The sequence below is a fragment of the Triticum dicoccoides genome, chromosome 6A (assembly GCF_002162155.2).
Source record: "Triticum dicoccoides isolate Atlit2015 ecotype Zavitan chromosome 6A, WEW_v2.0, whole genome shotgun sequence".
Lineage (NCBI taxonomy): Eukaryota > Viridiplantae > Streptophyta > Magnoliopsida > Poales > Poaceae > Triticum > Triticum dicoccoides.
This window is the reverse complement of record NC_041390.1, coordinates 291,138,573-291,153,640: the sequence shown is the minus strand read 5'-3', so window position 1 is coordinate 291,153,640 and position 15,068 is coordinate 291,138,573.

Sequence of the window (15,068 nt, the reverse complement as noted above, 5' to 3'; positions counted from 1 at the left end):
TGCTTTGAAAACCGCTATGCGGACGCGTTGGGTTCCACCATATTATCAACGTGAATTGCTTCAAAAATTACAGTGTTTAAGACAAGGAAAAAATTCTGTAGAAGAATATTATCAGGAATTACAAACTGGCATGATTCGATGTGGTATTGTTGAGGAGAATGAAGCTATGCTTGCACGTTTTCTGGGTGGATTAAATAGAGAGATTCAGACCATTCTAGACTATAAGGAGTATACTAATATCACTCGTTTATTCCATCTTGCTTGTAAAGCTGAACGTGAAGTGCAGGATCGACAAGCATTGGCGCGAACTAACTTTTCTACAGGCCGACCTTCATCATGGACACCGCGTGCATCTTCTACTTCAACTGCACCAGCACCTCAATCAGGTGCCTCCTACAGCCGTGATACAAGAAAACAGGAACAACCACCATTATCTGCCAAGAGCGCACCTGCCGGGCCTGCACAGAGTTCTTCTTCTTCCAGGGCATCAACAGGGCACACAAGTGATATTATTTGTCGTCATTGTAAGGGAGGAGGTCATTATGCGAGAGAATGCAAATCTCCGCGTGTGATGATTGCTACCGAGGGTGGTGGATATGAGTCCGCTAGTGACTATGATGAGGAGACATTGGCTCTTATTACACGTGAAGAACATGGTGGAGATGATTCTGATCATGAGACGCAATACATGGCTCCTGAAGACGCTGACAGGTATGAATGTTTAGTTGCTCAACGTGTTTTGAGTGTGCAGGTCACACAAGCTGAGCAAAATCAGAGGCACAAATTGTTCCATACCAAGGGAGTTGTGAAGGAACGTTCTGTGCGCGTTATAATAGACAGAGGGAGCTGCAACAACTTGGCTAGCATGGAGATGGTGGAGAAGCTTTCTCTCACCACAAGACCACATCCACATCCTTACTACATCCAATGGTTCAACAACAGCGGCAAGGTTAAGGTAACACGTACTATTCGTGTGCATTTTAGTATCTCTACATATGCTGATTATGTTGATTGTGATGTGGTACCTATGCAAGCATGTTCCTTATTACTTGGTAGACCATGGCAATTTGATAAAAATTCTGTACACCATGGTAGAAATAATCACTATACTCTTGTTGATAAGGATAAAAATATTACTTTGCTTCCTATGACTCCTGATTCCATTTGGAAAGATGATATTAATAGAGCTAATAAAGCAAAACAGGAGAAGAATAAGAGTGAAAATCAGATTGTGGCAAAAGAATTTGAGCAACAGATGAAGCCTAATAATAAACCATCTAGTGTTGCTTCTGAAATTAAATTGAAAAGTGCATGTTTATTTGCCACCAAATCTGATATTGATGAGCTAGATTTCAGCAAATCTGCTTGATATGCTTTTGTGTGCAAAGAGGCATTATTTTCATTCGAGGACGTGCCTTCCTCTTTGCCTCCTGCTGTCACTAACATTTTGCAGGAGTTCGCTGACGTTTTTCCACAAGACGTGCCACCGGGATTACCGCCTATTCGAGGGATTGAGCATCAGATTGACTTAATTCCCGGTGCTTCACTGCCAAACCGTGCACCATACCGTACCAATCCAGAGGAGACGAAGGAGATTATGCATCAAGTACAAGAGCTTCTCAACAAAGGTTATATACGCGAATCCCTTAGTCCTTGTGTTGTTCCTATTATTCTAGTGCCGAAAAAGGATGGTACATCACGTATGTGTGTTTATTGTAGAGGCATTAATAATATTACTATTCGTTATCGTCATCCTATTCCTAGGCTAGATGATATGCTTGATGAATTGAGTGGCTCTACAATATTCTCCAAAGTTGATTTGCGTAGTGGCTGCCATCAAATTCATATGAAATTGGGAGATGAATGGAAAACAGCATTTAAAACTAAGTTTGGATTATATGAGTGGTTAGTCATGCCTTTTGGGTTAACTAATGCACCTAGTACTTTGATGAGATTAATGAACGAAGTTTTACGTGCTTTCATTGGACGATTTGTGGTAGTTTACTTTGATGACATATTGATTTATAGCAGATCTTTGGAAGAACATTTGGAACATTTACGTGCTGTTTTTATTGCTCTACGTGATGCACGTTTGTTTGGTAACCTTGGAAAGTGCACCTTTTGCACCGACCGAGTATCTTTTCTTGGCTATGTTGTTACTCCACAGGGAATTGAAGTTGATAAAGCCAAGATTCAAGCTATAGAGAGTTGGCCGCAGCCCAAAACGGTCACACAAGTGAGGAGTTTTCTTGGCCTCGCTGGATTCTATAGGCGTTTTGTGAGAGATTTCAGCACCATTGCTGCACCTCTCAATGATCTTACAAAGAAAGATGTGTCTTTTCTTTGGGGTACCGCACAGGAAGAAGCCTTCATGGTATTGAAAGATAAGTTGACACATGCTCCTTTACTCCAACTTCCTGATTTTAATAAGACTTTTGAGCTTGAATGTGATGCTAGTGGAATTGGATTAGGAGGTGTGTTATTACAAGATGGCAAACCTGTTGCATACTTTTCTAAAAAATTGAGTGGGCCTAGTCTGAATTATTCTACTTATGATAAAGAATTATATGCTCTTGTTCGGACTTTAGAAACATGGCAACATTATTTATGGCCCAAAGAATTTGTTATACATTCTGATCATGAATCTTTGAAACATATTAGAAGTCAAGCTAAACTGAATCGTAGACATGCTAAATGGGTTGAATTCATTGAGACTTTCCCTTATGTCATTAAACACAAGAAGGGAAAAGAAAATGTTATTGCTGATGCATTGTCTCGTCGTTATACTATGCTTTCACAACTTGACTTCAAAATATTTGGTTTGGAGACCATCAAAGATCAATATGTGCATGATGCTGATTTTAAAGATGTAATGCAGAATTGTAAAGAAGGAAGAATGTGGAACAAGTTTGTTGTTAACGATGGATTTGTGTTTCGTGCTAACAAGCTATGCATTCCAGCTAGCTCCGTTCGTCTTTTGTTGTTGCAGGAGGCGCATGGAGGAGGATTAATGGGACACTTTGGCGTGAAGAAGACGGAGGACGTACTTGCTACACATTTCTTTTAGCCAAAGATGAGACGGGATGTTGAGCGTTTTATTGCTTGCGGCACTACATGTCAAAAAGCTAAGTCACGACTTAATCCTCATGGTTTATATATGCCTTTGCCTGTACCTAGTGTTCCTTGGGAGGATATATCTATGGACTTTGTTTTAGGTTTACCTCGAACAAAGAAGGGGAGGGATAGCGTATTTGTTGTCGTGGATAGATTCTCGAAAATGGCACACTTTGTACCATGTCATAAAAGTGATGATGCTGTTAATGTTGCTGATTTGTTCTTTTGTGAAATTATTCGCTTGCATGGTGTGCCAAATACTATTGTTTCAGATCGTGATACTAAATTTCTTAGCCACTTTTGGAGATGTTTATAGGCTAAGTTGGGGACTAAACTGCTTTTTAGTACTACTTGTCACCCCCAAACTGATGGACAAACTGAAGTAGTCAATAGAATGTTGTCTACTATGCTTAGGGCTGTTTTGAAGAATAATAAGAAAATGTGGGAGGAATGCTTGCCTCATATTGAATTTGCTTATAATCGTTCATTGCATTCTACTACTAAGATGTGCCCTTTTGAAGTTGTGTATGGTTTCCTACCTCGTGCACCTATTGATTTGTTGCCTCTTCCATCTTCGGAGAAGGTTAATTTTGATGCTAAACAACGTGCTGAATTGATTTTAAAAATGCATGAGTTAACTAAGGAAAACATTGAGCGTATGAATGCCAAATATAAACTTGTTGGAGATAAGGGTAGAAAACATGTTGTGTTTGCACCTGGAGATCTTGTTTAGTTACATTTGCGTAAGGATAGATTTCCTGATTTGCGCAAATCAAAGCTCATGCCACGGGCTGATGGTCCCTTTAAGGTGTTAGAGAAAATAAATGATAATGCATATAAACTTGAGCTGCCTGCAGATTTTGGGGTTAGTCCCATTTTTAACATTGCAGATTTGAAGCCTTATTTGGGTGAGGAAGATGAGTTTCCGTCGAGGACGACTTCATTTCAAGAAGGGGAGGATGATGAGGACATCAATACCATTGTTACACCCACAGGCCCTGCTGCTATACATACTGGACCAATTACTAGAGCTCGCGCACGCCAACTAAATTACCAGGTACTTTCGTTTCTTGGTAATGATTCTAATGTTCATGAGGATATGATGCTGCCTAAATTGGATACATTTGTTTTGCTTACAAATGAAGGGCCTAGCTTGGAGAAGGATGAACATTGGAGCAAGAACAAGCATGTAGATGATGGCATGCGCAAGGGGAACAAGAACGGAGTTACAAGTGATGATTTCAGGACTTTGAAGCCACCATAATGGGTGCATGAAGCCTTGGACGAAATATACAAGATGCCACTTCATAAATTTCGTCCCGAGGCTATTTTAGGTGCTGCGTCACCTTATTATTGGGCCAGGCCCATGTAATTTCGAAATACATAAGTATAGGCTATTTTTAGAGTCCGTATGTGTGGGGAAACAAGAGATAGGGTTGATTTCGGACCCCTCCACCAAGGGCCACGAAATTCCCCCCCTCTTCCTCCATATATACAGCCCTTAGGGCATCGTTTAGACTTTGGGTTTTGTTTAGATTAAAAGTTCGCCATAGCTGCAACTTCGCGTACTTCGTTTGTGTTCAACGACCAGACAAAGGCGCCACAGAACCCCACCTTGATCAATAAAGCTTTAATCTTATATTCGCAATATCCAGATTGCAATCTCAGTTTCTTGCTTGTTCTTCGTTTGCTCGCAGGAAACAGACCCTCGTGGTCAGGTTGATCGTGCTCCGGCATGGTCAATAACCTCTCGGAGTTGGTTTAGCGATTGCTAAGGCGCGACGTCCTCGCACGTTCGTAGTCGGATTGTCAAAGTCGACTGCCACCAAAGCGATATCCATCATCTCACCGAAAGACGGGACACCTCCGCCTCTATCACAATCTGATGCTCAATCCCTCGAATAGGCGGTAATCCCGGTGGCACATCTTGTGGAAAAACGTCAGCGAACTCCTGCAAAATGTTAGTGATAGAGGCGGGGGTGTCCCGATCTTTCGATGAGATGATAACTATCAATTTGGTGAAGATGACTTTGACGACCCGACTACAAACGTGCACGACGTTGCGCCTTAGCAATCGCTAAACCAACTCCGAAAGGTTATTGACCACGCCGGAGCACAATCAACCTGACCACGAAGGTCTATTCCTGCAAGCAATCGAAGAACAAGCAAGAATATGATAAAAGCAATCTGAATATTGCGAGTATATATGAAGTATTGATAAAGGTGAGGATCCGTAAGCGGTCTTGGTCTGGTCGTTGGACACAAACGAAGTACACGAAGTTGCAATGGCTAACTTTTAACTAAACAAATCCCCAGGAAAAGCTACTAGATGGATCTACTTATATAGGAGCAAGGGGTGGCGGCCAAGGAGGTGGGAGGACGTCCCAAGGCAGCCTAAAACTAAATCTAGGTCGTACAAGGCCAATGGGCCCAAGTGGAGGTGATGTAACACCTTTGGACTTGTAATTTGACTCGGATTCTGCTGCAGCATCAGATTGTTTCGTCCACAACTCAACGCTCCGGACGAATTTGAAGGTGATTCCAATTGGGTTGGAAAGTACACGAAATCTAGTTTCCAACAAAAAAGGAATCACCCAATTCGGAGTCCGTATGAAAAACTTGTGTGTGTTTTGAGTCAGGTATGTCTGTGCAGTCCGAATCTGAATCCAGAACGTGAGAGACTTGGATTCTATCTTTTCTTGGGCCAAAAGTGACGTGAGAGAACTTTTTGGACAGCAAATAAACATCTCTTTCTTCCTTATCTTCATATGTGGATTGTACAAATGTCCCATACACCTGCAATTAGACAAAACACAAAAGTGTGTGAAGTATTTTTGTTCTGGATAACATAAATAGATTATTGAATAGTTTGCACTAGAAATCACCTGACAAATATGCATATATGCAATATTTTTGGTCATATCCAAGGTAGTCATGTCCTCATCATCCTCCCCTTCTTGAAAATAAATCCGTCCTCGGCGTTGCTTAATCTGAAATGTGGCTAACAAAAGAGACAAGGTGTACATGTTGTATATGTATATGTCATCCATTTTTACTTCCCTTGATTTTTGCATATATGACACATGAATAGATGAGTAACTTGCATAGTTCATAAAATCTAAAAGGGCAACCTGGTGCATGTAGCTCCCGCTTGCGCAGGGTCCAGGGAAGGGTCCGACCACTTTGGGTCTATAGTACGCAGCCTTTCCCTACATTTCTGTAAGAGGCTGTTTCCAGGACTTGAACCCATGACCTCATGGTCACAAGGCAGCAGCTTTACCACTGCGCCAAGGCTCCCCTTCATAGTTCATAAAATCTAAAGCCAAAAAATTAGCACAAGAAGTAGAAGGCATGAAAATATTGCAACTCAGTTTGCACATATAAGTGAAGCTCTTATTCATTTCAAAAGATTGACAATGTTCATCATTAAACCATCCCAACATTGGTGAATAAACCTTACTTGCATCAAATTTACATGCTACAACATGCTTAAATAAGCAAACATGCAATAAGTCATTCAACACAGAATCATCACCAAGATTAGAGGTCATATCAAAATGATTAAACATTGGTTCTTTTGCATCAATAGTTAATTCAATGGGTGCACTCAAAATTGTTGGTATTTCAGTTGTTTGATCACATGGCAAAGTCAAATTATCAACGTAGTCCTCTAAAATAGGTGGTGTGATCAAAGTAGTGGGTAGCTCATCAGATGGTGCATTCAAATTGATAGAGGCGAGGGTGTCCCGATCTTTCGATGAGATGATAACTATCGATTTAGTGGAGACGACTTTGACGATCCGACTACAAACGTGCACGACGTTGCGCCTTAGCAATCGCTAAACCAACTCCGAGAGGTTATTGACCACGCTGGAGCACAATCAACCTGACCACGAAGGTCTATTCCTGCAAGCAATCGAAGAACGAGCAAGAATATGATAAAGCAATCTGAATATTGCAAATATATATGAGGTATTGATAATGGTGGGGATCCGTAAGCGGTCTTGGTCTGGTCGTTGGATACAAACGAAGTACACGAAGTTGCAATGGCTAACTTTTAACTAAACAAATCCCAAGGAAAAGATACTAGATGGATCTACTTATATAGGAGCAAGGGTGGCGGCCAAGGAGGTGGGAGGACGTCCCAAGGCAGCCTAAAACTAAATCTAGGTCGTACAAGGCCAATGAGCCCAAGTGGAGGTGATGTAACACCTTTGGACTTGTAGTTTGACTCGGATTCTGCTGCAGCATCAGATTGTTTCGTCCACAACTCAACACTCCGGATGAATTTGAAGGTGATTCCAATTGGGTTGGAAAGTGCACGAAATCTAGTTTCCAACAAAAAAAGAATCACCCAATTCGGAGTCCGTATGAAAAACTTGTGTGCGTTTTGAGTCAGGTATGTCTGTGCAGTCCGAATCTGAATCCAGAACGTGAGAGACTTGGACTCTATCTTCTCTTGGGCCAAAAGTGACGTGAGAGAACTTTTTGGACAACAAATAAACATCTCTTTCTTCCTTATCTTCATATGTGGATTGTACAAATGTCCCATACACCTGCAATTAGACAAAACACAAAAGTGTGTGAAGTATTTTTGTTCTGGATAACATAAATAGATTATTGAATAGTTTGCACTAGAAATCACCTGACAAATATGCATATATGCAATATTTTTGGTCATATCCAAGGTAGTCATGTCCTCATCATCCTCCACTTCTTGAAAATAAAGCCGTCCTCGGCGTTGCTTAATCTGAAATGTGGCTAACAAAAGAGACAAGGTGTACATGTTGTATATGTATATGTCATCCATTTTTACTTCCCTTGATTTTTGCATATATGACACATGAATAGATGAGTAACTTGCATAGTTCATAAAATCTAAAGCCAAAAAATTAGCACAAGAAGTAGAAGGCATGAAAATATTGCAACTCAGTTTGCACATATAAGTGAAGCTCTTATTCATTTCAAAAGATTGACAATGTTCATCATTAAACCATCCCAACATTGGTGAATAAACCTTACTTGCATCAAATTTACATGCTACAACATGCTTAAATAAGCAAACATGCAATAAGTCATTCAACACAGAATCATCACCAAAATTAGAGGTCATATCAAAATGATTAAACATTGATTCTTTTGCATCAATAGTTAATTCAATGGGTGCACTCAAAATTGTTGGTATTTCAGTTGTTTGATCACATGGCAAAGTCAAATTATCAACATAGTCCTCGAAAATAGGTGGTGTGATCAAAGTAGTGGGTAGCTCATCAGATGGTGCATTCAAATTGACAAGGCATTCATCATTCTCATGTAGAGATGGAAGATCAGTACCTTTGTCATTACCTCTTATGATCAACTCAGATGATGTAGCCACTCTCGGGGGCGATGTGTCACATGGTGGAGGTGATGTAGTCCTGACAACAACGGATGTGGTTGTCATAGTATGCCTAGTAGTTGAAGGAACAATCATATCAACTCTTGGAATGTGCACCGTGCGCTTGTTCTCCTCGTGGCCAACACGTCGTTTTATTTCCTGTTCAGCTTTGCAAGCAAGATGAAACAAATGGTCCATAGGATAACACTCGTCATGAATTAGTATCTCTTGAATATCACGGTTTAATCCTCCCCAAAATCTATCCATAAAATCATCTTCACTTTCTTCTAAAGAGGAATGCAACAAGGTAGTTTGTAAATCATCATAATATTTTGTTACAGTTTCACTACCTTGTTTTAAGTGTTGCAACTTCTTAATCATGTCACGAGTATAATAAGCAGGGACGAAAGTATGTCGCATGGCAAGTTTCAAATCATCCCAAGTAGTAGGTATATATTCAGGGTGTAACCGACAATATTCACTCCACCAAACCAAAGCATAACCAGTGAAAGAACCAACCGCAACCTTAACCTTTTTATGTTCATCGAAATTATGGGAAGCAAATATATTTTTTATGTCGAACTCCCATTCAATATATAAAGCAGGTTTAAAACGGCCATTAAATGGTGGTATAGATACATTAACCTGATCATGTGCATTTGGATATTTGTGCACCTCTCGTGACGGTTGTGGTATTTGCAAAGGTGGTGGCACGTCTCCCGCGATCGACGAAGCCCATGAATTGACTCTAGATCCTGTCATGATTAGTAGAACAAGAAACAAAACCCAAAAATAATGTTCATATAACTACTAGGATGTGGTGGTAAAACGCTCACAGTAAAGCAAATATCAATGTCTTACACGTTCTTACCATGCAGCAGGCGGTGATCGGCAACCAGCGGTGTCAAGTAACTCCGAATATTGAGTAAAGCGATTGCCAAGGGAGCATACGTATACACGGTGTAGAAATATGTGGAGCTGGGTTGGCTATATATGGTAGCAAAAGATTAGCAATAATCAATTCAAAGATGCAATGTTGAATAAACGCTCAACGACGGTACTGTGCTGGTCCTAGGCTAGACCGGACTAGAGACGCGAGCCTAGAACACTAATAAGGTCACGGCGTAGCACAACTAGCACCAATGAAGGATACTAAGTAGCTCTTGACAGCAAGATATAAGTGAAGATCACAACGGCAGTGAAGATAATGATGAAAAACAACTGCCAAGCAGGATATATAACAACTCTCTCTTCAACTTTCCTCTTGAAAACTTTGCTACTAACTCAAGCTTTCCAATGCAAAAAGAATCACTCAATTCTGAATTGATATGAGGAGTCAAAGAATTTTAAAACTGGCCTGAAAAATTGGAACAAGTTGTGTTCACGAACTTCGGAGAGCAAAAAGACCTATTTAGAAGACGATTTTGAGGTGTCAAATATTGAACTAGCTTCTGCAACTATTTACATGCGGCTCGTCGCTAGCTTCAATTTGAGTACTCACGGAGCCAAAACGGACTTCATATGAGGAAGATACACCTGTTTTACTGAACAGTGCGCAAAACAGATTCTAATCCGAATTCAGGTAGGAGATTGATTCTAGATAGATCCGATTTTTTTCTTCTTCTCTCTTTTTTTCCTCACGCTTTTTTTTCTTTTTCTTCTCTCTCTTTTTCTTTTTTTTTCTTTCCTTTTTTTCTCTCTTTTTTCTCTCTTTTTTTTTCTCCCTCTTTCCAAGACAAACTAGATAAGATGCAGATTGGATCAGGCAAAGATATGAATGACCTCAACTATGATTATGACAATGAACAGCGCGTAGCACGTGGTGGAAATTAATAGATGGGATGGTGGACAGCGGAAGGGATAATGATGCAGCGGCGGCGTGACTAATGTGAACAGAACTCGAAACTCTAAAGGAACTAGACACTAAGACCAGCAACTCGACACGACGATGCAACCGATAATTCAACTATGCAAGCAATGAAAAGAAAATTGCAAAGTCTCAGACTGGCTTGGACAAAGGATGAATAGATCTAACTCTTTTTTGTGGATTTTTCTTGGACAATAGGTAAGAAAATAAATCTAATCTAGGAAAACTGGAAATTCTCACCGAGCAACCTGAAAACTGGTACCACTTGATAGAGGCGGGGGTGTCCCAATCTTTCGATGAGATGATAACTATCGATTTGGTGAAGATGACTTTGACGATCCGACTACAAACGTGCACGACGTTGCGCCTTAGCAATCGCTAAACCAACTCCGAAAGGTTATTGACCACGCCGGAGCACAATCAACCTGACCACGAAGGTCTATTCCTGCAAGCAATCGAAGAACAAGCAAGAATATGATAAAAGCAATCTGAATATTGCGAGTATATATGAAGTATTGATAAAGGTGAGGATCCGTAAGCGGTCTTGGTCTGGTCGTTGGACACAAACGAAGTACACGAAGTTGCAATGGCTAACTTTTAACTAAACAAATCCCCAGGAAAAGCTACTAGATGGATCTACTTATATAGGAGCAAGGGGTGGCGGCCAAGGAGGTGGGAGGACGTCCCAAGGCAGCCTAAAACTAAATCTAGGTCGTACAAGGCCAATGGGCCCAAGTGGAGGTGATGTAACACCTTTGGACTTGTAGTTTGACTCGGATTCTGCTGCAGCATCAGATTGTTTCGTCCACAACTCAACGCTCCGGACGAATTTGAAGGTGATTCCAATTGGGTTGGAAAGTACATGAAATCTAGTTTCCAACAAAAAAGGAATCACCCAATTCAGAGTCCGTATGAAAAACTTGTGTGCGTTTTGAGTCAGGTATGTCTGTGCAGTCCGAATCTGAATCCAGAACGTGAGAGACTTGGACTCTATCTTTTCTTGGGCCAAAAGTGACGTGAGAGAACTTTTTGGACAGCAAATAAACATCTCTTTCTTCCTTATCTTCATATGTGGATTGTACAAATGTCCCATACACCTGCAATTAGACAAAACACAAAAGTGTGTGAAGTATTTTTGTTCTGGATAACATAAATAGATTATTGAATAGTTTGCACTAGAAATCACCTGACAAATATGCATATATGCAATATTTTTGGTCATATCCAAGGTAGTCATGTCCTCATCAGTTAGTGACAGCAGGAGGCAAAGAGGAAGGCACGTCCTCGAATGAAAATAATGCCTCTTTGCACACAAAAGCATAGCAAACAGATTTGCTGAAATCTAGCTCATCAATATCAGATTTGGTGGCAAATAAACATGCACTTTTCAATTTAATTTCAGAAGCAACACTAGATGGTTTATTATTAGGCTTCATTTGTTGCTCAAATTCTTTTGCCACAATCTGATTTTCACTCTTATTCGTCTCCTGTTTTGCTTTATTAGCTCTATTAATATCATCTTTCAAAATGGAATCAGGAGTCATAGGAAGCAAAGTAATATTTTTATCCTTATGAACAAGAGTATAGTGATTGTTTCTACCATGGTGTACAGATTTTTTATCAAATTGCCATGGTCTACCAAGTAATAAGGAACATGCTTGCATAGGTACCACATCACAATCAACATAATCAGCATATGTAGAGATACTAAAATGCACACGAACAGTACGTGTTACCTTAACCATGCCGCTGTTGTTGAACCATTGGATGTAGTAAGGATGTGGATGTGGTCTTGTGGTGAGAGAAAGCTTCTCCACCATCTCCATGCTAGCCAAGTTGTTGCAGCTCCCTCCATCTATGATGACGCGCACAGAACGTTCTTTCACAACTCCCTTGGTATGGAACAAATTGTGCCTCTGATTTTGCTCAGCTTGTGTGACCTGCACACTCAAAACACGTTGAGCAACTAAACATTCATACCTGTCAGCGTCTTCAGGAGCCATGTATTGCGTCTCATGATCAGAATCATCTCCACCATGTTCTTCACGTGTAATAAGAGCCAAAGTCTCCTCATCATAGTCACTAGCGGACTCATATCCACCATCCGCGGTAGCAATCATCACACGCGGAGATTTGCATTCTCTCGCATAATGACCTCCTCCCTTACAACGATGACAAATAATATCACTTGTGTGCCCTGTTATGCCATGGAAGAAGAAGAACTCTGTGCAGGCCCAGCAGGTGCGCTCTTGGCAGATAATGGTGGTTGTGCCTGTTTTCTTGTATCACGACTGGAGGAGGCACGTGATTGAGGTGCTGGTGCAGTTGAAGTAGAAGATGCACGCGGTGTCCATGATGAAGGTCGGCCTGCAGAAAAGTTAGTTCGCGCCAATGCTTGTCGATCCTGCACTTCACGTTCAGCTTTACAAGCAAGATGGAATAAACGAGTGATATTAGTATACTCCTTATAGTCTAGAATGGTCTGAATCTCTCTATTTAATCCACCCAGAAAACGTGCAAGCATAGCTTCATTCTCCTCAACAATACCACATCTAATCATGCCAGTTTGTAATTCCTGATAATATTCTTCTACATAATTTTTTCCTTGTCTTAAGCGCTGTAATTTTTGAAGCAATTCACGTTGATAATATGGTGGAACCCAACGAGTACGCATAGCAGTTTTCAAAGCAGCCCAAGTAGTTGGAATAGGATATAATCTACAATGTTCAGACCACCATACACATGCAAAACTAGTGAAAGCACAAACAGCAGCAGCAACTCGTCTCTCCTCAGGATATTGTAAACATGTAAATCGTTGTTTAGTTTCTAACTCCCAAGTAAGATATATATCAGGAACATATCTACCCTCAAATGGTGGAATATTCAATTTCAGTTTAGGAAGATGGTCATGATCTCGTACCTGAGGGAAAGCCCTACCATTGTGATTATTTGCATGTGGACGACCTGGTGGTTGTGGTGCAGGTGGTTGCACGTAGTTCTGATTTTGAGCAACCTCATCCTCGTAATCTCCCACATAATCATCCTCCTCCGCATCAGCAGCAGGAGCCACAGAAGTATCAACAGCAGCACCAACAGTTTGGCCAAACGCAAGAGGAACACGGCTCGCTCGGTGGAGGTCTGTTTCGCGACGTGGAGGTAGTCGTTGTTGTTGTTGTTGTTGGAGAGGTGCGTTAGGTGCAGCGGGTGGTGGTGGTGGAAGACGCGCGAGCAATTCATTAAACTTGTTATCGAGCTTTGTTTCGAACGTCTTCACCATGCCATCTATCTTCTCCATGGCCTCTTCAAATCTGTTTAGCACATCTTGCACCTGTCCACTCATCATTAGCTGAAATTTATCATGCAAATCCTTATTCGTCATGTTCTCCCAGTCAGTCTCGTCGGCTTGTGATCCTGGCATGGTTAGCAGCAATAGAAACACACAAGAATATGATCCTACAGACTACTAACAAGAGGTGGTGGTGGGTGTCACAAATCCGTCAAGCAAATCTCAAATTCTTACCAGTTCTTACCCAGCAGCAGGCGGTGATCGGCAACCGTTGTAGTCAAAAACTCTCAAAGTTTGGATAGAGCGATTACCAGGGAGAGTCAAACGCACGACGTAGATGTATGTGGAGCTGGGAAGGCTTATAATATGGTAGCAAAAAGGGTCAGCAATAATCAATTCAGAGATGCAAAGTTCAATAAACGCTCAACGACGGTACTGTGCTGGTCCTAGGCTAGACTGTGCTAGAGACGCGAGCCTAGAACACCAACAAAATCACGGCGCGGCACGTAAACAAGGGAAAAGCACACTCTGGATTTTTTTTTCGCTCTCTTCTTTTTTTGCGCTGCTTTTTTTTGCGAAAAATCACTATAATGGCGAGTGTCTCAAAACTCTTCCAATGTCAAACTGACAGGATGGGCACGAAATTTTTTTGACCAATTTTTTTTTTCGACTGCCCGGACCCAAAAACTGGAAACGGGTCAAAAAAAACTTCCTATAATGGCACCTGTCTCAAAACACTCAGAAACACCTAAAAATAGGATAGCCAGAAATTTTTTCGAAAAATGCGTTTTTGAAAAATTTTGGGCCTAAACGGAGGGTGGATTCGAAGCGGTGGCGGATAAGCGGTGGTGGTAGATGGCAGGGGCGATGATGATGGTGCGGCGGCGGCGTGACAACTTATGACCAGAACTCGAAACTCTAAAAGACTAGACTCTAAGACCAGCAACTAGACACGACGATGCAACCGCAAATTCAACAAAGCAAAACCCAAAAAAGATTATGCAAAGGCTCAGATTGGTTCGGATATGATGAACTAACCCTAATTTTTTTGTGGCTTTTTCGTGGACTGTAGGTATGAAGAACAGACTCGATCTAAACTACGAAAAACTGTAAAATCTCACCGAGCAACCTGGAAATCTGATACCACTTGATAGAGGCAAAGGTGTCCCGTCTTTCGATGAGATGATGGATATCGCTTTGGTGGAAGTCGACTTTGACGATCCGACTACGAATGTGCGAGGACGTCGCGCCTTAGCAATCGCTAAACCAACTCCGAGAGGTTATTGACCACGCCGGAGCACGATCAACCTAACCACGAGGGTCTGTTTCCTGCGAGCAAATGAAGAACAGGCAAGAAACTAAGATTGCAATCTTATATTCGCAATATCCAGATTGCAATCTTAGTTTCTTGCTTGTTCTTCGTT